General features: G+C 42.6%; 1 protein-coding gene across 2 annotated transcripts in view; it reads right to left on the bottom strand.

Moving 5' to 3' along the window:
* ATXN1 (ataxin 1) overlaps window positions 1-21,152 on the bottom strand; it is a 221,720-nt gene that overhangs the window by 154,758 nt on the left and 45,810 nt on the right. For both annotated transcript variants that reach the window (XM_014940746.1, XM_014940747.1), the window contains one exon: window positions 2-127. The gene's annotated coding sequence lies outside the window, so the exon portion shown is untranslated. The remainder of the gene's footprint in view (window position 1; window positions 128-21,152) is intronic.

Below are 21,152 nucleotides of genomic sequence, written 5' to 3'. Positions count from 1 at the left end.
CCTCAAATCATATGAGTGTTTCAAGATGCAATTTTAAATCTCCTTTTTTTCCCCTCTCTCACAGGAGATGTTGCAGCCTTTTTTTTCTGATGTTTTGCATTAAAACTCTTTTCCTGTGCTCCAGGATCTTAAACAAAAACAAAACAAGAAACACTCAGAATGAAAGTGTCATTTCAAGCGATTGGTGGGTGGCTCAGGGGAAATCCCTGACCTTTCTCCAATGTATATTTCGTTATCTAAAGCAAGTGTGATAACCCCCCTCAGCAGAAGCAGCATCAATGCTCTCCTGTGGGCTGTACTTTTAAAAAAACAAAGCAAAAAACCACCACCACCACCACCCCACACACACACACCAAACCCCCACTATTTCAGACTACTCAAAAACATGTTATTTTTAAAAACTGCAAGATAGTACACTACAAAGTATACTTTTAAAGCACAATCCAGTATATACCAGACTCCACAAATTTATGAAGGTGAGAAGGGAAGAAAGCCCAAAGATACAAATCAGAAGAAAAATCATTATGTAAAGTATAAAGCTGTTACACTGGAGAGCAATCATCAGTTTTATTATTATGACTATCACTGTTATTACCGCTAATAATACGTGTATGGCCAACTCCCTAAATCTTCACTGAGTTACTGTAGTATTTCTGTAGTAGCGGCGTGGGGGAAGTAGTAGCCGTGCTGGAGAAGCGCTGCAGCATTAGCACTACAAAACCCAGCCCCGGCTGACGAGAGAGAGGAAGGAAGGGAGGAGGAGCGACGAAGCAAATGAGTAAGAGAAACTGGCAGGTCTCTAATACAATCAATTTTGACATTCTCCACCATCGCCAAAAAAGGTCTGAAGGGTTTCGGATTTTCAGTGAGTGCTGTTACCAGAACACTCTCTCACCGCCCCCCGTTTTCACCCTCCTCCCTTCTCCCGTACCTGCAGCAAGGCAGGCCAGGAGCCGGCTGGGTACGTAAGCCTCCAAACCAGGCTCTGTCAGCAGGAAAATCCCCTGGCTGGGAGAAGCAAACGCTGCCAGCCAGTGCAGAGTTCACTTTCCCTCTGAGAGCACGCTCTTGCATTCGCATGGCCCCTCCGGGTTATAGACATCCCAGTTATTTCTCTACAAGCAATTTTTAGGACCGACGACTATATTCGTTCTGGCTCTATAAAAAGCCTGAAAGACAAACCATTCCCTGGGCTACACCTGTGGCTACGCCCATTGAAGCTAACAAACTCTCACAACTCGGCAAAGAGGAGGAGGATTTGACCTTGTGTGCATGGAAGCCAGGCTGCTTTGGTTTTCTTCCACAGCTAGGACAGATGGACAGCTCTGAATAATATTTTCCATTGCTTTTAATTATGAAACAGAACCTTCTGTGGCTGTACGTACTTCAGAAAATACAAATTTTCCAAAAGCGGCCAGAAATTTTAAAAGTACAGCTTTCTACATGGCATTTATTCCCGCACCCCCTCCCCCCAGAGAAAACAACCCAAAATTCAGAGCAAAGACCGACACGGAAATCAGGGGGGAAAGTGGGCTTCCCTTGACACCTGCACAGTGGCTGAGCCTACGTCACCACTCCCCAAAACTGCTTAGGGTACAAACAAATCCAAAATACACCATTTAAATTACCCTGCTCCCCCACTCCTCCGTGCTTGTTCTTGCTTACGTGGTGCTGCTGCTTGCTTCAAGGAGCCTGCTCTCACTCAACGCGAGTAAAAGGTTGCAACAGCCAAGCCTACAGACTTGCAGGAAGAGGACACAGCCCTCTAAAGCTGTGACACAAACCCAGAGAAGGCTGGAAGTTCAAAGTGAAATGAGGACACTCTGTCCATGACTCATGCCACCTAGAAACCATTCTTAATTTAAGAAAAAAGTGTTAAAGGGATTATTTTACGGAGTGTCACTCTGCTGAATCAACTAGGTTCTGCCTCTCGTTTTTTCCCCCGACTCAAATACAAGGTGGCCGGGGACTCTATTTTAAGATCAAAATCAGCATAAAATCCTCCTGTTCTCACTTACACAGTTACATTTTTAATGCTCTGTTTAAAGAGACAAATAATGTCTGAGGGACAGACTTCCAGCTATCCCCCAGGCTTTTTGCATGACCTATGGGCAAATGCTATGTAACACTTCCTGAAGGGCTGAAATAGCTCTGAATGACACTTGAGCTCCTACAGTGCAACTAAAGTATAAGAGTTTGGCTTCTAATGCACATTGTCACTTAACCCCAATTTTCCCGTGCCTCAGTTTCCCCTTCCTCTACAGCAAAGATAACAGTATTTCCCCATCTCAAAGGGCTGATGTGAGGAACGCAACACCCGCTGATTTAGTGGATAATCTGGCAATGTGGACACACGAGGCTGAAACTTCACGTCCACAGAAAAAGACCCTGTAAACCAAAATGAGGAGTGAGTCATCAGCCTGTCCCTTTGAAACCGTTTCGCTGGATAGTCATTTCACTAGTACAACTCTCTTCTCCTGGGTGCTCCCAGCAAGCGTGGGGGAGACTGAATGGATTCACTGTAGTCACACAACAGCTTTACAGCTGCTGAAAAAAGGCCTATTGTAGCCCTGCATTTTACTATCTTGAGTAGCATACATTAATTTGCTGTACAGCTTCCATTACCCATCTGATCCTTACAGAAACAGGAGCAGCAAATCAGGGCTTGTCTAATGAAAAGAGATTTAACTTTGATGAGGGACATTTTCTTGTTTTCTAAAACAAACAAACAAACAAAAAGGTAACAATTTACACAGCAGAGGATAAACCACTAAAAATTAAATGTAACAAAAACACTTTAAACTGTTTCTACCCTCCTCTTTTTTCTTTTTTTTTCTTTTTTTTTCTTTTTTTTTCTTTTTTTTTCTTTTTTTTTCTTTTTTTTTCTTTTTTTTTCTTTTTTTTTCTTTTTTTTTCTTTTTTTTTCTTTTTTTTTTTTTTTATGGCTACATCATGTTACTGTGAGTCAAATTTCACAAGCAGAAAGCAGTGTATGGCAGGCTATACACACGTGCTCTTCCTGCAGTCACTGTCCACTCATAGCTTGCACCTCTGTGCATTTATGATATTTGCTCAGTAACCTGAATGGTATCAAAAACAACTGTGAACTCTTAATACAGAGCTATTCAGTTGCATGTACAAAGTCTCATTCAACAGTCAGATACGCTGGACTTTGCAAAAACACACGTGAGTAGATTTGACAGCCCATTTCTAAATGTCTTGATTTTTCTCTGTAGTGTCTGGGCTCAAGGCAGGGAGAAAGGAGAGTCCTAAATTCGGCACATTCCTTCCAGCATTCAACTACTCCATTCTCCCCCTTCTGGAGAAATGAATGCAGCTTCTGACAAATTCTAGGAGTATTTTGCCAGCTCTACCATCCTTCCCAGAGCAATAGATGAGATGGTGCTTGGCTTCTCTAGCTTCCAGCAGACCTAAATGAAGGCTCACTCTGAAGTAAAAATCCCCCTTCCTCCTCCCATACACATGGCATTAACCCTGCCAGCTGCAAAGCAGCTGAATTCAGCCAGAAACCCCTGAAAACAGCAGCAAGTCACACCTGCAGCATGCTGTAGTGCTAACCCCCAAGAATTAAATTATGGTCAATCAGCATACAACTCCTCAAAACACAGTAGTCCCTCAAAAACTACAAGACTGGACAAAAATCCAGAGGTTGTCTTCTCTGCCTTCTGTCTTCGGAGCCATAGGAATGCAACAGGTTTGCATTCAGCAGAAATATTTTGCTTTTTAACAAAAGTCGAGACAGACAATACCCCTTGCTTTGGCAGCCTGGGACCTTAAGAAAATCAAACATCCTGAGAGTAGCAGCCTGATAAAATGCCACCAGTGGGACTCCTCTTTCCCTCCCGGCTTTCCTTCATTTCACAGCAGTGCCTCTCCCAAAGGGCCAATGGAGCTGAACAGACTGAGCAGATTTTCCATTCTAGTCAGCTTGTATGTTTCATTGTTACCGTGATTTGACTCTGCCCAAAACCCATGAAAAACCACACCAGTAGAAACAAAGAATCAAGTAAAGAAAGAAATGAAACCCCAGAACAAACTACAGAGAAAAACTACTCTTGTATTTTTGGATTTGGGGCAGGCCTGCCCACCTCCAAGCCCAGGCAGCAGATGGGACCAGCCTCCCTCACCATCCCCAGGGCGAGCGGTTCTGGGGTGGGCCTGGACACAATCAGCATGGTACTACCACGTGTGGCAGGATGAAGCCAAGGTCGCAGAGTGCTAAAATGCAATTTCATCCTATGAAGGACAGAGAAATGGCGGCACTGGGCTCTCTGTGCACCTCCTGTCCTGGGCACAAGGGCTCTTTTCCTCAGTCTCACAGAACTGGGCCTGCTGCCCTCCCTTGCCTCTGCCGAGGATCTGGCAGGCACATACTCACACTTGGTATTTACTCTTTTTCTTGCCTCATAAGCACCAACACCATAAACTCCTCTCTAAACAGCCGGGAGAGACTTTATTGCATGATTTTTGGAGCCAGGTGGGAACATGGACCTGTTGGAGCAGGTCCAAAGGAGGGCTACAAAGATGATCAGGGGTCTGGAGCACCTCTCCCATGAAGACAGGCTGAGAGAGCTGGAGTTGGTGAGCCTGGAGAAAAGAAGGCTCCAGGGAGACCTTACAGCAGCTTCCCAGTACCTAAAGGGGGCTACAGGAAAGCTGAAGAGGGACTTGCATTTACAAGGGCATGCAGAGATAGAACGAGGGGTAACGGCTTCAAACTCAAAGAGAGTGGATTTAGATTAGATATTAGAAGAAATTTTTCACTATGAGGCTGGTGAGGCACCGGAACAGGTTGCCCAGAGAAGCTGTGGATGCCCATCCCTGGAGGTGTTAAAGGCCAGGCTGGATGGGGCCTTGTGCAACCTGGTCTGGTGGGAGGTGCCCCTGCCCATGGCAGGGAGGTTGGAATGAGGTGATCTTTAAGGTCCCTTCCAACCTAAGCCATTCTATGATTTTTGGAGCAAGGGCTGTTGACCCTCACTCACCACCTCGATGCGGCCTGTCAGTACAAGGTGACCAGGAGAGCCACGCTCTCCCACTTACCCAGAGGGGTGTGAGGTCTTCCCAAGTCATAATTACTTCAGTGATTCTTCTTCAGTACCTCCTTACCCCAGCATCTGAGCACAATGGGAAGGCCTTGGAGAGACCAACTGCCCCCCATGTTAGGGACTGCCTCCTGTGGCAGCAGACCCCGCCACAGGGACTGCCTGCGCCCACTGAGGCACAACCCTCCTCAGCTCCTGGAAACCAAGAGTGCCAATAGAGGAAGAGCTGAACACAGTCCACTACCCTCTCACAGGCCAAGCCGGTCTGGACAGTAACATCCTTTCACAAAAATTCAGTGTCTTGCCCATGAAAAGGAACAGGTTTGTGTCTTTCTCTGCTAAAGGGCATGTATAGCTTAGAAAGAGATGTTAAGAAAATGAAGTATGGTATGCTTTGTAATGGCCAGATATATACTAAGCTCTACAAATACAAGGGCTCTGGAAAAAAAGAAGAAATTTCATGATCTTGGGACAAATGAATCTGATATTTTGTTCCCCATTACCTTCTGCTTTACTTATTCCGTCCCACTTACCTTCTAGTTCTATGAGGCTGGATTTTGAGATGTTTGCTGCTATATAGAAATACTGAACAATCAATACTCCTTATACATTTACATATCTCCAGTGCCAGAGAGTACAAGGCACTTCAGCAGAAACCTGTGGTGACCTTTGTTGCAGGAAACTTTGGAGGCCTGACCATCAGCTTTTTTTAGAACAGAAATCTGACTAAGCCACAACCACCAGCTCGGCACCACTGTATTTTGGTCTTACTCTTTGAGATCAGCAGGACTATGCCAGCAGGTTGGCCAGCAACTGAAATCTTCCAGGCAGGGGAAGAAATGTCGTCCTCTGTCTGGATTCAGTGAGTTGGTTGGCTACAAAAGCTGGTTGACTTTTGTAGCCAAATCTACTCTTTCAATCAAGGAGGACACTGAGAAAGACGAAGCTTTTATGTAAGTCTACTTGTCAAGACTTTTCTTTTTTTAAAAAAAATTGTACTACTGCTTCTGTTGTCTCTATTTCTACTTCCTTTTCTTCAGTACAAATTGTAACATGAGCATTTCAGCAAATACCAGGTTTGGAAGTAGGTTCTCTGGGCTGCCAACTTGTCAGATCCAGAAAGCAGGACTGTCACATCTGCCAGACTAGCTCTCACACCTACTCTCCAAGGTAACATCATATATTTTTCCAAGTCATGCTAGCAATAATATGACATTACATCTCACCATACCATATGTTCCTTCTCTGCCTCAGGACACACCAAAAAGAGCTTACACACCTTTAAATAAAGGATGCCCAGCCAGTGTCTTACCATGACTGCTAGCCTCAGTTCAGTGATGTATATGACCACTCTCCTTAATTCAAGAGCATGAGTACTGTCTCCAGTGACACACACTGACGTCAACAAGTCAAGCACAAACTGCTAGACGTGGGTCATTACTGGTTAAACATCTAATGTGTACTTGGCATTGTATAAGCTCCTTAAAGAAGATACGATCCTTCTTTGGGTAGATTTCTTCTTTCTAACTTCTCAAAACAGCCTTCCTTCTCTGAGGCCTACTCACACCAACCTTCCCCTTTCAGTAATAATTACAAAGAAAAGGGAAGAAAGAACATTAAGAAAGAAAAATTATGAAATGTGTTTTACTATCTGGTACAACTACAAGATCAGATCACTGAAATACGTGTTTCTTTCCATCCCTTCATCCCACAAGGTCTCTAAAGGGCATGGCTACCTTACTGCTTTTGTTCAGATCAGGTATGAAGCTTTTGAAGCAAGTCTCCAGATAATCTGTCCTGCCTGGGCTTTTGGTTGCCTTGTGGGATGGTTCTGGAGCACGTAAACTGAATCCCTCTTGGGAGGAACTAAACTAGAAGTATCATGTTCTCCCGAGCATGAAGTTAACGGCACAGACCGCTCAGAAGTAAAAGCAACCCTGAAATGTGCCTGGTGTGAACCTCATGAGCCCAGCATCAAATTTTTCACTATACAGACACTCTCCAGTTCGTCCACACTACTAATGTAGGCATAATCACAAAAAGCCAAATATTCTGCTCTCATTCATCTTTGTGCCACCAAATAAGATGATATTATTATATACTACTGTAATATTGCATCAGTGTAGTAGTGACAGCAGCAAGGGCATTTTGAAGTTAACAATGAAGGGAAGAGAGAATAGATCAAAGTAGTTTCAGCTACAATAACTAACCTAATTTCTGTAGTTTTACAATGAGTTCTTCTACTCTTCAAAATATTTTATCTTTGTCTTGTACCAAAATAGTAAAGAATGGTTACAAAAGGGAAAAGTAAAACAAACTAGATAAAAAGACAGAAAAAAGCGCTACCTTTCACCCACTAAACCCCATGAAAAAATATAATAAACTTCAGGCATTCGTTGTAAAAACAGCCTGCAGAAAATTTTAGGCAGTAGTGCTTTTTAAAGGTGACTATGTTGTCATTTGAGCTTCTGTTAAGTATCCTCCGGTACTTTTTCCCATGGCCTACCTTATATTCTCTTTCCAAATGTCATTAAAAAGACCCCCCAAATCTTGAAATTTCTCGTAACTAATTCAAGCGATAAGCCATCACACCTTTTTCCAGTGCATGAAAGGCTATATAACGTGATGCCTAACTTTCTCAGTTACCTTTTGCCACTTGTTAAGATGTACCTATGGAGGTCTGCAGACCACACAAAGGTTTGCAGGCCACTAGCCAGAAGCCAGCCGTCTATGCATTCCACTGCATTTGTTGAAAACATTATCAGGAAAGGGAAAAGAACTTTTCCTCATAAGCTGTTTGTCCCTACCAGTAACACGAACATAATGCTCAAGAGTTTCACTCAAAATTGCTAAGAAATACCTGGCAATGGAAACTTCTTGTGTTCCTACTGCAGGAAACCAACTAAAACTCGTTGCTCCATTTGTTCAACTTCTGCAAAACTATTCTGGACCCGGCAGCAAATTCGTGAGCAGGACTGACATTGACCACTGTGCTGAGGACCTGGCTGAGACCAAGTGAAATGCTTTCCTAGTACTCAAATACTTCTTGAAAGCTTCTCTCTTCCTTCACATGCCTTCCACCGGCCCTCCACACAGGAGGGGACTCCAAGCTCACTGCGAGCAGGAAGCCCAAGGGTGGAGGAAGTGTATGTAAAATCCAAGGTCTCACTTCATCACCACTGTCCATTTTCATGAATGAAAAAGGCAAAATCAGCAGAGAAGCTGGGCTCTGTCACGACTGCTGCCATGCTGTTTGCCCTCTCTCTTCAAAGCATTCTGGATCTGCGTCCATTTCCTTCAAAGATAATTGTTTCTATGTATTAAACTAGCCAGAGACATGATTTCTAATGTGGTTAACTTTTAAGACATTGCAGCTGCCCTCGTCTTGCATTTTTGAGAGCCATCCAAGAAAGTCCGGGATCGTTAATAACTGACTTGTGCTTTTATACTACATTCACTAGTGACTCTACACACACGAGAGAAAAAGGCAGGTGGCTGGGCTCTAATCTCCCAGGTGAGCTGCCCAGGCCAGCGCCATGTTACCTCTCCCATAGAGCCCTGGTCACATCACTTTGCCTGTCTTGTGCTCCATTTGCCTCCTGCAGAACATGGGAAACAAGGGTGAAGGTGCCGTTGGCTTAGAGCAGAGGAAAGCTGGAAACCTGAAAGTGCTACATTTATTAGGAAAGAGTGGGAAAAGTAAAGGCAGTTAAACTATTCTCCCTCTGTACAAGACCAAGTGGTCCTATAAGCAGTGGAGTCCATGAAGGCTGGTTTCTTGAGACTTTGCCTCTCGTGGGTGGGTGACCCCACGCACAGTAAGACTCATGCTCTGAGCAAAACTAGCCCTGTGCTGGGAGCACCTGCAAAGTCTCACACCCCAACATTGTCTCATATCTGTGGTAACATGGGTGAGCCTTTCCTTCAGAAAGGTCAGTAATTTCTGTCGTCCTATATCCATCTGCCTGTTTTACAAAACTGCTAGGAGTTCAAGGACTTTGTGATCTCAACCATCTGTTAAATTTAGCTGGAGCTGGCCACTGGATTCCAACCTTACTGCAGAGATAGCACGCTCCAGAAAGAAAACAAACTAAAATATCGGTCTTGGCCCAGGAAAAATGATGTTGGACTGGCAAGAAAGGTAAACAAATGGATCTGATGTTAAAACTCAGAACTGCAAGGCCAGTTCTGCAAGATTCATTAGTATCAAATCCAAGCATAGTCTTGCCCAGGGAGGTTTATTTTACCTATTCTGGTTTGAAACACAGCTTTACTTTTACTTACGGTGAACTGCATTCTGCTTATGAATAATATTAAGTATATTTTCTGGGGAATTAAATCGTAATCTTTCCTCTGTTCCATTTCTTTAACACATTCAGTTCACTACTGTAACTTGTTTGTGATACTACTGAATTGCAACTACAAAAAATGGGAAAACATTTTGTTCCTATGCAAGACAGGAAAAGTGTATCTGTAGATTTAGGTACAGATAACAGATTCAAATGTGCTTCAGATGACACAGGACAAGTAGGTGTCTGGGGTTTTTGGGGAGAGGTGAGATAGAGAAAGGGTTTTTCCCCTGGAGGATCGAAACAAGGTATTTTTCCTTAATGTGATTCATAATATAAGACAGATAATGACAACATCAGGAACAAAGCTAAGTTTATGGAACATTTACAATGCTGCATATGGTTACATATGTCTTATTAATTTTGGTGAACAGAAAAAACCCCAAACCTCTAATTTATTTAGGGTGTAGTACCTCTCTACATACACACACACGTACTAATGTGGGCTGTAGTGCAGTCTAATCTCTCCAGCATTTATTCAGACTGAGGACAAAAACTGCTTTCAACCTGCAAACACTTGCTAGCACTCAACAGTTTGGTTTTCCAGCACCAACTACTGTGAATTGTAGTATTATACTGTCTTTTCCAACGTATTGGAACTTCACTTCAGGTTTCTCTTCAGCATCTACAGCGAGCGACTGCAACACCACGTAACTTTCCCATCACCCTGCCCCGCAGAAAATGAAAGTAGCCCTTCAGCCAGTCTGACCCACCGAGGTCTGCAAGGAAACCAACCACACACCTTTCTTTCCAACGGGCAAAACAGACACCATCCCGCTTTCAGTAGCCGATATATTACTCAAAAAAGCCAGTGGTCACTACATAATTGCTTTAAAAGAAGTAGAGTGATGTCTAAAAAGCAACAAACATACCTCCTTGTACTAGTTCCTGGACTCATATTTTATGTTAAAATGCAGGTGCCTCAACATATAAGTATATATTTTAAAAGTAATACAAATTTGATTAATCAACTTAAGGCTTTAAGCAAAAATTAAGAGATATTAAGAAATTCTAAAAGTCAGCAAGGACCATTATGCTCCTTTAGACTTATGCTAATCCGTATGACAGGCCTTGCAATTTCAGCCTAGAATCCCCCCCCCGTAGTGGGAATCATCTTTCCATTGCACACCAACGAGTAACACCAAGCTCAAAAATTTGCAGCATAGTATTTTCAGAAAGACATCCAAACTCTATAGGAAGATTTCATGCACCCAGTGAATGTAATACTTTCCTAGGACTTTTCACAGTTATTACCGGGATCTTCTCATTACCATTAAAAACAGACTGTTCTTCATTGTGAGTGAACTGTTCCCCCTGGTCTCCCAAGTTCTAATGAGTGTGATTTTCACCAGGCATTGACACATTTGTACTATAGAAAAATGTTTAAATATAAAACAAAAAAAACCTTTGCTTTCAATTGACTATTTTTTTTAGAATTGCTTTCCACATGTCTTAAAAAATTCCTTAAATTAACATTTGCCATTTAAAGTTCGTGTCTTTGAAAAATAACGGCAGCTGATCTTCATGCAAAAACATGAGATACTAAAATTTGTTGCATCTTTTTGCAGTATTGAAGATTAAAGGCACACATGAACAAACAACATGCATTCCCTCCACCTCATACCCCATCGACATCATAAGCCACCCACTGAAAGTGGTCAAAGACTTGTTATTTGGGGGTTTTCCTGCATCATAAGGTTTTGCTGCAAACTCTCCAGAATGAGTCAACAAAGCTCTTTCAGGTCCCAAACAATTTATGTGCATAACTTTAGGAGCTTCAGGAAGTGAATGGGGCTGCTCAGATCTGCAAATTAAACACTTGCACAGCCACAAATGTAAACCAAGCCACTCAGTGGTACCACTGTTACCTGCCTGGAGGACCTGAACATGTCCCCTCTACTCCCCCAGCTCTCCCTCTCTATTTCTAGGAGCCAGGAGGAGGATAAATGGGCCTTCTACTATTTGCACTAATCACCTGTTAGTCACAGTAGTCTGAAAGGCAAACTGACACATCCACTCATTTTGACTGTTTCCAGTATTTATAACATTACTTCTCCAGGACTGTGAAGTAGCTGCCAATTAGTACTAGAATCTGGCGTGCAGAGGCTCAAGTATATGAAAAAACATGATCAAACAATATGCAGCTCATTAAAGGAAGTTTATAACTCCATTCACCTGCCCTAATACTTTGTTTTTATCTCCTGGAAATATTTACCACACCACCTGATTAAGTTGATCTGCTTATGTATTTTGAAAATACAAATTATGCCATCAGTCATTCGTTGTATGACAGTAAACTTGCAATTACACAACCCTGCAAGCTCACGCAACGCACCGAGGAAGGCACAACCCAGCCCCAAGTATCAGCACAGCACAACGAAACTACCCAATCTATACTGATCTTGAAAGAAAACGCAGGCGATAAAACGGCTCGTGCTCTGAAGAACAAAGCTTGGACCAGCTCTAACCCTGCGCCAGAGTGAGCAGCACCACGTCTCTCCAGTTTAGCTCTGCAGGCAAGGTCAGAGGGAAGAACTTGCAGGGGAAAGGAGTAGCTGGTACACTTTCCTACATGCATAACAACACTTCCTTAAGACTCGTTTTGCGGAGTCATGTATCTATGCCGAGAAGCTATTGGACCCAAATCCTACATGAAAACCTCCTGTCATTCTTTCCTCTCTCCTCCAGTTTGCTTTTGAGCTTATACTCCTCACACAGAGGAGCACTGAGGATATGGTCCTTCACATGTGTCCAGAAATGTACACCCAGCATGTTACCCTTGGCTGCCAGGAGCAAGACCCAACTCCTTTGGACTGTGGTAGCCCAACAGAATTTGCCCTACAACCACTGGAGCGACAGCAACTTAAGGACCTTGAGAAATCTATGCTTAAACTTCTACATTTATCCTCATTTCTACCTCTCCTATGACACTTAGAGCAAAGCCCCTCCCTAAACAAAACAGGCAACAGTACTTGTAGCGAACCAGCAAGCAGAAAAGTAAGAAAATCCTGTGTATGTATAAAATCCACGCTGCTCAGTACTTATTACCAGTCTCATATATCTATCATAACACAATTAAACAATTGTCCCAATGCTAAACAGCTGGTTTCCTCTCTGTTGATGTGATATACTATCTTGACTCACATGGTACTGGATTCGCCCAAGGCTGCAACTCATTCAGAAAGCTACCACAAATGCTCTGTCCCATTAAAGATCCAAATGAGGCTTTGAAACATTAGCTTAAATCTGCATAAGTCTTGTGCCTGATTCTTTCACATCAGAGAGCATCATCTCAGCAAGCCTTTCTGCCCTTAGAAGTCCCAACCTAGCTGTCCAGCATGAGTGGCACGGGACAGGCAGTCTCAGAGGACTGCTCCTCTGCATCTCCTCGTGATGCTGAAGGGAACGGCGATTGGTCCTGCACAGATCTGCATGTCGCCAGCGATCTATTTATACAGCTCTAGCGGGCTGGTACTGCTTAGAAACCGCAGCCATCTCTTCAGCTCTCAAACTGAAGAGGGGTGGATGGCTCTAATTCTGATTCCCATGGTGTTCCCTGCAAAAAATGACAATCATTTTAATTTTGCGTGGGGGACAGCTGCCGGTGTGTTTTATACGTCTTTCTCTACACCAGCTTCAAAATTCATACACCTCAAGGACTATCAGCTTTGTCACTATGTTTTAGATTCCACATCTGTGATTTATAACATGGCCACCCAAATTAAATCCAGGATAACACTTCCCCACTAGGTCCAATTAGTCAGTAGGCACTGTGACTTTCTCTTGTCTTTTTTTTCTTAAACATATGACAATAATAAAACAGCAAAAAAGTCATTTAGAGTCATACTATATGCAACTGTCATTTGTAAGACTTCAGTGTATTATTAGTCAGAGCTTCTGGTGACAATATAACCCACAAGACTGAAACTTAAGTGGTTTATACATGTCATCAGAGCCTTAGATAAAAATGCCACCTTAGAAAGTGGGAGTATTTAATTTTTTATAATACTTTTGTACTAGTATAAAGCATTCACTTAATTTACATCAGTTACTTCTTTTCTTAAGGAATTTGTATCTGTTTGATCTTTTACAAATATCTAGTTCTTTTCCTCAGATCTAATAGTGCTGAGTACTTTGAAGACATTTTGCTAGGGTTTATTAGTTAGAATTCCTAAAAACCTTTAGGGTTTGGGTTGGGTTTTTTCCCTCTTCTCTTTTTTTCCAAACTAGGACACGGCAGCTGCCAATGCAAAACTGCAAACCCCCTGTCCCCAAATCCCAAACTCTGTTTGTGAAGAGGCATGGATTAGTTATGTTACTTGGTACATAACTAATGCAACAGCTGCATGGTGTTGTGGCTGGTACTAGGTCTCATGTATAAGCACATGTCCACAGGCTGCAGAACAAAACCGGAAAAATTCTCAGTTCCTGTAGAAAGGCTAAGCCCCACTGAAAACTGGCTGTGAAGGCACACTGTGACTCAAACTCGTCACAGCCATAGTTATGGACGTTACAACTAGTCACACAGTACTACTAATTACACACCGGAACTTGATCACCGACTTTCCTAGTACCAAAAATGCTCATAAAAATTGAATGTTATCACAGCAAAACACATTTTAAAAAAAGAAAAAAAAAAAAAAAAAAGAGAGAGAGAGCCACTGGAACAAAACCTGGAGAATCAGTTAATTTTATAGCAGTCTCCCATTAGCTCATATTACTCCACTGCAGCTTGGCTGCATTTGCGAATGCACGCATGTCTGAGCACGCACACATACGCACACACAATTTTGGGAAGTGGAGGACAAACTACGAAATATGTTTTATGAAAAACCAAAGAAGTAGAAATTAAAGCCCTGGTTCAGGAAATCAATTAAGCACATGATTAATTTCTGTTATCTTCAGCTGGAGCTTGACTACTGTTAAAGTGCTTTGCTGCATCAGGATCCCCAAAACACAGTGCTCCTCAACCCGTTTATCTGGTCATGGCTTTAGGTGAAATGAAACACTTGAAAGGGACTAAAGGTAAGGAAATGCTCAGGTCTAGCAAACTAAAGCCTTGTACTATTTCAGAAAAACCCCATAGTGGCTTCATAAATTTTGATCACCTCTAGCAGTTTTTAAGTAACACAGTGGTCTTTTTGGCAGTTTCATGAAGCTGCAGTTCGCACAAGAAGTTCTACAGTGTCTCAGCACTTCCTGGGGACTCGGAGCAGTAGACAGCCTTGCAACACAAGCAGAGATTAATCATTTTCTAATGCACAGTAATAAATAATGTATCCCCCATAGTACATAAATTAAAGCTGTAATTCCATCCCAGTTCTGTGATGACACCAGAAGTCCAAGATGGAATTTCAGCCTCGTCATGAACAGTCAGGATACACATTATTCCTTAAATTATGTTCAGAGACTTGATAATGAACTGAGAAGTTCTGAAGGCACTACCAAAGAGAAGTAACGTGTAATTACAAGCAGAAAGCAAAATTATTAAGTCAGATATTGTTTGCAGAACTTGCTAACGTACGCAGTAAATCCCCCCCCCAAAAAGCCCACTCAGCACATTTGTAGCAAAGCAAGCAAAGATCACTACTACTCTCAAAAAACTCAAAGCTGTTCTAGTACTACAGGAGCAATGCCCCAATCATAGCACACATAAAGAAACTACATGTTAGAGATCAGGTTTGTACATTACAGAGTCCTGAAAACACTGAACATAATTCCTCCTACAACCGTACAAGTTATTTCACTCACAAGTGAAACAAGTATCCTACAGGTGCACAGTGACAAGCACAAAATGTCAGGGGAAAGTCACAGTATGTCCTAAACCCACATTCCTATTTGACAAGAAATCTACCAAACAAAGCAAAATGCTCATGATGACAACTATTTTGTCCTTCTGATAAATATATATATATGGACACCGAGTTTACACACTGTAAACGATCTAAAAACATTTCATGAAGAACACGGTCCTAATATTTTTCCTCCAGACAATTTCAAGAAACATTATGAAGACTCTAAAGGCATTTTACAAGTCTAACAACAAACATTTTAACAGAAATAAGTTTCGAAGTATGAAGACAGAGAGCCAAAACAACCATCTAGCTAGAGTTAACTGCTGTAGTCACCCTGGACTTTTGTTACGAATTGCCATGATTTTTTAGCAAATCCCACAAGATTTCAAGTAGGTCTGGAGTCAGTTTTCTTTCAGAGACAAGAAGAAAATGACCTTCTGACCATCTTACACAAACAAGGCATGAAACTTTACAGGATCTCTCATGGCCTGGAGCGGTTCCAGGTTCTGAACTGTTTTGCACGGTATTATTCACAAATTTATCTTCCTCCCCTCCCTGCCACCACATTCTTGATAATGTGAGAATCTAAGTCACACTTGCTCTTCCCCCTTAGGTTTCTAGCTTACAGAGCTGTAAAGAAAAGTAAAGAAGGAGAAGCGTGAAGATTAAACAAAAAGTCAAATAAAATGGTGCAGGAAGCTGTTATTTTTAAAAGCTGAAAATGTTTAAGCCTAGAGTGACTGGTTTTGAATATCTGAGGCTTCCCCGCAAGCCACCGTATAATTTGTTCCTGACTTCCCAACTCTTCCTCTTCCCACTTCCCCTTTCTATAATGTTACATAAAGTGTTCAAACATGAACAACCTGGACTTAGGTTTCCTACATTCGTATTTGACCACCTTAACAGCAACGGTCTCATATTCAAGGGGCCACTCACTGGAGATACCTAGAGATTCTTCTCTCTTCTAATCATTCTAATACAATCATCAGCAAAATTTTAAATAAAAATAGAACTATTCATGTGCTTACATTTGCATTTAAGGACACACATTTTCCCAAGAACCCATTTTCTCTCCTTTTGCCTTTCACGACTACTCATACAAACAAAAACTACCAGAAATCATATGAAAAGGACAAAGAAAGCAAGGCAATCAATGCCTAAAGCTCCTTGCCTCCGTGCTATCTCCACAAGAAACATATCATCACCTCTAAATAGCAACCTGAAACCTACTCAAGAGACTTACGTAAGTCGTGACTCAAGAACTAAAGCGATGAGTGTCAAAACATTCAAAGACACAGTACCCTCTGCTCCTGGTAGTAAAGGAGTAAGGACTGGGAATATGCAAAGCGGATCCTTGCACTGGAGAAAAATGCACTGGAAAAAACTGGGTTGGAAGGAACGTTTAAAGATCATCTATTCCAACCCCTTCCCTGCCACTGGCAGGGACATCTTCAACTGCATCAGGTTGGTCAAAGCCATCCATTCAAAAACATCTATGCAAGCTAAGCTACACACCAGTAACAGCAGCAGACCCTAGAAAACCTTCAACCAGATGCAGTCTTGGAGGTTTCTTATGTCTCAAATAACTGATGTAACCTCTAGAAAAAGCAATAACCTAACATCCAATGTATGCCTCCATCTGCCTTTTACCAGGGACTCGGAGAAAGAGATGGTTTTCTCCAAGATCCCTAAGCTAGTAGGTAATACTGCTCATGAGATACTGTTCATAAGGAATGGCAATCTAACATAGAGACTAAAAGGTGACCCCGTAAATAAATGTCAGCTGCAAAAATCGAATACCTTTCCTGGTCTGAGCTGAACAAACACTGCTGTATCGACAATGTAAGCAAAACACTGAGAAAAGAAATAAATCTGCAATGAAAAAGAAAGAAGGAAAAAAATCTCTAGAAGTAAGCAAGAGGAAACGTGAGAGGAAGAGGGCACATGGCAAACTTACATTAGTGCAACTCCGACCAATTTAAGCTCTTCCCATGCTCATCACCACACCATCTGTGCTTAAGTATAAATGGAAGGGTTTCCCATCACGTTTTCTTTCTTTGTGCAAATACCATATTAACTTTCATATATTCCAAGGACTACATGACTTACTGATTCAGAAATTAAAGTTATGCTGATATAATACACACTATATTGATTCACAATCTCAATGCACTGGTCATAGAAATACTTACTAGAGATTGTATTTCAGAATACTTTTCTTCCGATCTGGGAATTACATTACAACACTTGCCCTGTAAATTCAAAGACACCATGTACACCAAAGTCTGAGCACTAGCCTGGTAATTGGGTTTCCTTCTTTACTCATCAGCTCAACACATAAGACACATGGGTGAGGACTCACACCAGCAGCAGTGAAAATTTCACTGCCTCTCCCAAGGAGAGGCGCAGGACTTCAGAACTGTGTAATTACAAGAAGGAAGAAAAAGTATGATTAAAGAGTCCCTATTTCTGACACAACACAATTTGGAAGAAACACCAGCACTTGTCACAACAAACTGTGTGGCAAGGACTTCCCACCAACACCATACCCAGAGATGTCGGCTTTTCACCACAGAAAATTCAAGTTTCCCTCCTGGAAAAAGGAAGGAAAGTTTTTAAATTATTTAACTCCTGCTAACTTAAAAATACTCATTGCCAATGAATTACTGGGTTGTTGCTAAGAACCTGAAAGTAGAAGCTCTTGCTGCCCTTCAGATTACTGGTGGTGATGTCTTCCTGACAAAATATAGGACAAATGAACATACTGCTAATGCATACTGTGTTAATTATTCTGCGGTGCCATGTAGTAACCCCGACAGAAGTTCAAACGAATTGTGACAGATATGGACAGAAACAGTATTATATATAGTTTAAATCCATCTTCAGTCAAGTTTGCAGCTATAGCATGTGAGGACTGCATTGTGAAGCTGCGCTACTGCCTACAATGATCTCACGTTATGCTATTAGATTAAGTACTCCCATGAGCTAAAACATGTAGAGGGGTGAAGTTCAGAAAATCAATTTCAACGCTGTTTTGTAAACTTCAGTATAGCTCCAATTCTCTGTTATTGATACAAATTCACTGAACCACGTTTACATTGTAAGCGTACCCTGGGCTTTAAAAGTCAACTGGTTAGAGCACAGCACAGAGAGCGCCGTAGGGAGGGCAGACACTTACAGACAACACGCAGCCAAAACAAAGCTTTAATTTAGAGGAAAAAATTCTGGCCTCCAGAGCTGTAAGAACCGCCCCGAGATAGGAACTGGGAGTACACGGATAAACAGAAGCAATGCCATGAGTCTACACAGAGTGCTTTCCAATACTCATCCTCCCACGGCTCTACCAAAAAGCAGCTGGCTGAGCTGAGCAGCAGCCACCAGTTGCCTTCAGGGACCACTGAAGGCCCTAAAACCAGGCAAAACCCCGCTCGCTGCTCAGCCCAGCTACCCAGGACACCCACGTCCAGCCTACAAGCCCATGGGTCACAAGGCTGGCTCCCAAAAAGCCTGATCCAGCCTGCCACCCACTCGCACCCACCCACCCTGCAGCATCCTTCGCCCCAGGGCACCTCTGCCTCGGCTCCTCCAAGCTCCGGGCAAGTCGTGGGGTGCAGTTCAAGTCGGGTTTGATTCTGAGCCTCTCTGAACACAGCAAATCCCAAGGCAAACTCCACCAGACAGAGGAGAGCCAGGGTCAAGCCACTGCAGCTCAAAGCTCATCGAGGTGACACAACACACACCTAAAGCTATAACCTGTACATAATAAGGTCTCTCAATAAAACCACCCTCACGTGCATTTACAACATAATCTTCTTTCCTGATGTTGAAGTTTTGTTGCCTCCCCACGCTCCCCACAAAAAAAAAAAAAAAAAAAAAAATAAAAAAAAATCATCTCTGTTGGCTTTCCTCAATCATTAATCATATTAAACTAATAAACATTCTGGCACCAACACTGTTTAAACAGCCTCCTCTCCACCCAAAATCCACTGGCAAATATTTTCACATATAAGATGACCATCCCACAACCCTGCTTTTGAATACTAATCTAAACTGAGTTCTCCAAGCCAGCATGGTAAAAAGTTACTCTTTGGGAGGGGGAGTGCAGAAAAGAAATGAGAGAGGGGCCTTTAAGATGAAATAAAAATAGACTCCCTTGATCCCACCATGACATGGCCCAGACATTCTCCCTCTGGGGGAAGAAAATGTTTTTTACTGCAGTGAGAGTTTTTGTAACGTTTTTTTTCTTTTTCTTCTTTTTTTTTTTCCCCCCGTGCAACTTTGCTTCCTGAAGAATGCTTTATATAAAAGACATGACATTTGGCAACCCAGCTCTGCTGCTTTGTGAAATTCTTTTGGCAAGTGCCCTATGTGCTGACTGCATTAAGCACATCAGTTTATTTATTTATTTATTTGCTTAGGCAGAAGTCAGAGGGAGCAAGCCGTACAATTAATGCACAGCGTGGCGTTGCTTCATCCAACAAAACCGGAGAGGAGCTGGGAAGGGAGGTGCCGGAGCCTCTCCTTTTGGGAAACCTCATTATGGGAGAGGAGATGGTTCTCCAACCTCAAAGTGTTGCTGCTGCTCCGGGGCATACGCAGTGATTCTTGGATCTCAAGGCATTTAGTGAACATCAATTAATTAATTAATTAAGCCTCAATTCCACAACAAAGGCAGGTATCACTACACATCTATTTTGCATATGGGTAAAATGAGCTGTGGAGTAAACCTAAGCCTGTACTGATCTTGCCCAGTGTCCCGAGGCAGAAGATGTACTACCTTGCTCTTGCAGAGGCAAGAGCCGCCCAGCAGTAACCGGCAGGAGGGCACGGCACCGGCTGCCTGAACAACCCCAGTGAAACCAGAAAATGGAGAAGTCTCCACACGCCAACGTCTTCCCAAGGGTGCAGTCCCAGCACATGCCTGCAAGGCACATAGACCTTTGTCAATAAGCACCCATCTCCTCTGCACCACATCACGTGCCCACAACGTACCTCAGCACCATTTGCAGCAAGTCAAGGACCACACCATACATACAGATATATATACACACACACATATCACATCCAGTCATGATCTCACAAAGGCAAAACCTTCAAGGGTCGAGGACCTGAATGAACAACCTCCATTTTTCTACTCAGATGCCACACATTGGGCAGGAGAGCAATATATTTGCAGTTCGGAGTTACGCAGCGTGTTACTTCAAGCTCCTAAGAAAACAAGATGCTTCTCAGAAACAATGGTATATTTTGCTTACGATCACTATTAACTCCATTTATTCACACCAGGGACCAACAAATTACACCAGGGACCCACAAAGCTTGGCAGCACACCACCAGGGACACCCAGCAACAGCAATTCACAGAACCGTGAAGTTTTCAAGCTAAAAAGGGAGGAGAGACAGGAATGGGAGAGGACACGCCATACCAGCCCAGAGACCGAAGCCAATGGCTGGCCAGTCCCACAAGCTTGGAAGGGTGAAGCTTCTGCACTCACCAAGATATTTTCAGGCCAAGCTGCAAAGGCCAATCCATCCAAGCCATTGTTCAGCAAATGCACCACCATGGAAATGCTGAAGCACAGGAAGGAGCTACCAAGTCTCTAACCAATGGGACCCTCTGCAGATGGGGTGCAGAAAGGACTTTTCTTCACCTCAGAGAGCTGAGACGGGAATGGAGAGTCTGCTCCATCAGGTGGTGCTGCTTCAAAGGCTGCATCCAAGGCACAGATCAGTCTACAGTGCACTTATCCTTTGCAAAAGTTTGAAGCAGCACAGTCCAAAAAAAATGTTATACATTCAACATTAAAAAGGGTTTTCTACACACAAGCCTAGAAAAGAGAGATGTGCATTCTCATTATTCACATGCACCACAATAATGTCTAATTTTGTTCCTAGAAAAGAACAGCAATCTAAAACTGCCTAGTGTTTTGTTAGAATAAAAAA

This window comes from Calidris pugnax, unplaced genomic scaffold, assembly GCF_001431845.1.
Source record: "Calidris pugnax isolate Ruff unplaced genomic scaffold, ASM143184v1 scaffold8, whole genome shotgun sequence".
Lineage (NCBI taxonomy): Eukaryota > Metazoa > Chordata > Aves > Charadriiformes > Scolopacidae > Calidris > Calidris pugnax.
Note: the sequence above shows the minus strand (reverse complement) of the source record. Positions and strands in the feature narration are given on the sequence as shown.